Here is a 3,868-nt window from a genome sequence, read left to right on the forward strand (position 1 = left end):
ATGCAAAGATCCTTGCCCTTCTTTCTCTCTTTTCTCCCCTTCTTCTTGTCCCCATTTTTCCACTTCTCCATCCCCATTTTAGGTGTCCAGGGGGGCAGTCCCCCCTGCTGGCTACGGTACAGTATTTTACTCAAGCAATGGGTGTTTTCTAGCAACATCCATCCCAGTTGGTTTATGAACTCATTTAATATCCCCAAACTGGCACATTTTCTTCTGCAAGAGTCAGAACAAATCACCATAACAATGATTTATACAATTTAGGATTTTTTTCTGATTCCCTCAAAAATTTCACTATGTACCTTTTCCCCCCTACCTCCCATTATCAACCCCCAGAAAACATATAGTGCCACGATTTAATATAGACAAATCTTGCAGATTCCTTTGAATGGTCAGTCAAAATGTTTCGAATGAGGTATACGCCGGGATTATACGTCTTTGACGTACATCAAAAAGCTTTAAAACATGGTCAGAAAATGTTCTTGAAAATTTTTGGATACACAATCTGGCACCTCAAATGATTTGATATTTGACATACGTCAATGACGTATAAAATCAAATGGCGTATATAAAAGCTAACTCCTCTAAATCTCTTATGTAAGTTTATCTAATCATACGCCAATAGCAAGTCAAAAATGTTGCAAAACTTCCCTTTAGACAATGAATCTAAAGAATCTAAATTAATTTGAAATAAAAATTCGGGATAATAATAGCTTTTGAGGGGCTGTGCAATATTATTAAATACCCAGAGGTGTAGCCAGAACTTTTTCAGAGGGGGGAGGGGCAAGGCAAATTTCCAGGGGGCAAACTTTGACGAAAATGGTCAAAAATGGGCTAAAAATTACAAAAAAGGGTGGGGTGAGGGGAACAAGTCTTCTCACATGGGGGGGCACTGTATCTGCCACCACTGTATCTTCCCCCTCTTTTTGACCACTAGATAAGCAAGATTTGGCAGAGCAAAAGAGGGGAAAGCAATTTTGGGCAGGCCAAAAAAAGGGGGGGTGGCAAGTCAAAAGAGGGTGGGCTGTCTTTTTTCTTTGGAAGGGGGTCATAAATAATACTAGTACTGGGGTCATAGATTTTTGCTGAACCATGGAATGGTATCAGCCAAATGATAATATTAGTAAATGTTACTAGCTTACTAACCATTTGGTCTGAAATGGACATATCTCAAAATGCCACGAAGGTGTAACCCCCCCCCCCCCGAGGGGTGTCAAATGAAAGAGGAAGGAGTAAAGAATATAATAAAAATATTTCGTAACGTCAGAGGTCATCCAAGGGGTCAAAAAAGGTCATTTTAACCGAAAATGCTGAAATTTAAATGCAAAGATCCTTATGACATTCTAAATATTTTAATATTTATTTAAGGACATTAAGGGGTCAATAAAGGGGTCAAAGGTCAAGTTTACCAAATGGTCCAATTTAGCTGAAATTTAAATGCAATAATCCTTATGATATTCTAAAAATATTTTAAAATTCATTTAAGGTCATTAAGGGGTCATAGGTCAAGTTTTCAAAATGCTCCCATTGAGCTGAAATTTAAATGCAATGATCCTTATGAAAACAACATACTGTCGAAGCCCATGGTTCAGCTATGGTGCGGTATAAACCGTTCTAGTTAAAACTAAAAATAGGTCATAATTTTTTACACCCAAAATGGGGGGGTAATAAAATTGTCAAGGCTTGCAGCTATCAAATTTTTGCACCATTCTTTGCAGTCACAATTAAAATTTCTGTGCATTGCGAATGTATTTCTTGCATTTATAATCAAATTTTTCATGTGCTTTTTCAGCCAGATATAGGGGTCATAAAAAATTTCAACCCACTAAAGGGGTCATAAAAACTTGACTCCGGACTGACATATTCTTGACCCCCTTACACAGAAAATGGCACCCCCCAAAACTCTCTAACAATGCACTTCAAACTACAATCATAAGTGCGTTGGCATGGTTGGATTCATTTCCGTGTTACGCACGCACAGTCGCACTCTGAAAATCGTCACGCTATGTTCATTCAATTGAAATTTCCACTTAAGGTGTGCATTTTCAGACCTTTCAGAATTTGTTTAGCGCACTTTTTGAGACTTCATGGTCATGCATGATACTCCTGTTAGTGAACAGTGCCCCACCCTCAGGACAAATTGGGTTCCTAAAACCATGGCATGTGAAAAAAGGGGGGTTCTTTTATACCTTCCTTGTTTGTGATAACCAGTAAATGACAGGAAACTTTTAAGCCATATTGTAACATTTGCTGAGGATGCCCTCAATATTTTTCAAAATTCTGTTTTTTACACGATTGTTATTAAACTAACATACCCTGCAAAAACAAGACTTCTGGTGCAATAGTTTTGTTGAAATCTGAGATTTTGAATAAAGCGCAGGAACCCTTGTGTAATTATTACGATGGAAACATTAGTTGAACATGTTCATAAAACAGTAGACATGGCGTGCAGGATGGTCATAAACACATCAAAAGCACCGTGCTGTAGCACGACCGACATGCATTGGCGATATCGGCACTGGTAGTAAATATCAATTTTCTTTGCTTTATCTCAAATTTAAAGGGGACATATCTGACAGGAAAAGCTGACATTTTATGGAAAAGATATACCAATCTATTTTTTATGGAACTGTTACAATATGGCTTTAAATAGACACACACACAGACAGATATCATTTCTTCAGTGTTATTCTTGTACAAGTTTAATTCATGTCGACCCATTTTAATCCTCAAATTTGATAACAATTTTCATTTTCTTTAATATGTGTTGGTTGAAGTATGTCAACAAGTTTTTTCCCAATGAAAGTTATTTTACAAGTCATAACATCTTTGACACATGGTCAATGTTCTAGCACTGAAGTATCTTTTGTGTTTAACATTGACATAAAATAGCGCATAAGAAAAAGCTTCTTTCTGATAGCATTTGAACTACTTTTCTGCGACAACAGCAGTAAGTCTGACATGCTGGAACTGCACTGGTTCCCAGAGAAGAATGAAACACGGAAATGGTGAACTGATTGGCTGATTCTATCAGATGACAATTGTCATACAATTATAACACACCGGAAATCAGAATTTGGACTCCAATGACAAAATCCTTCCATATTGGATTGTGATGAATGGGACCAAAATAATATACCTCTAACATATTGATTATAATTGGGCTATTCCAGATGAAATCCATACACCCCTCATGGAAGACATGACCTTAATCTTCCACACATGGAGTGTGAATTTCAAATGGGGTTACCTGAATGGTTGACTCCATTTGAAATCTACACCCCCTGTATGGGAGATTAAGGTTGTGTCTTCTATAGGGGGGTGTATGGAATAGACCATTGTCATATTTAATCTCGACAATGCATTGTATGCGGAATATAAACAAGCATAGACTTCAAATCAAAGTTTGCTGGGTGCACAGTAAAATAATCCAGAGGTTATCTTGCATGAGAGTCCGATCTTCTTTGAACAAATCACAAAACCCACTTTCTGTACAATTTCCGGCAAAGATCTACACACCATTTTTACCCCCTTTGTAACTAAATCGACTGCTCAGTGCCAGAAGTGGGTAAGTTCAATAGCTGCCATGTGTAGATGAGTACAATATACTCTGTGTAAATTGCCAAATGTTCACAGGGCAGCTATTGCACTTACCCACTTCTGGCACTGAGCAATCGAAATATGCAATGGCGGTACCATTATTTGTTTTCCAGAGGGGTTTACCCGAGTCAGCAAAGACTTTAGACAATACTTTTTTTTGAAAAACACCCAACTACATGACATGTACACGCATTTTGAAAAGCAAGTTGTTACATCTTTCAACCGCATGTCATTAATGGTAACCTTTATGTCACAATATGCCCATATTAGG

This window comes from Amphiura filiformis, chromosome 16, assembly GCF_039555335.1.
Source record: "Amphiura filiformis chromosome 16, Afil_fr2py, whole genome shotgun sequence".
In the NCBI taxonomy this organism is placed as follows: Eukaryota; Metazoa; Echinodermata; class Ophiuroidea; order Amphilepidida; family Amphiuridae; genus Amphiura; species Amphiura filiformis.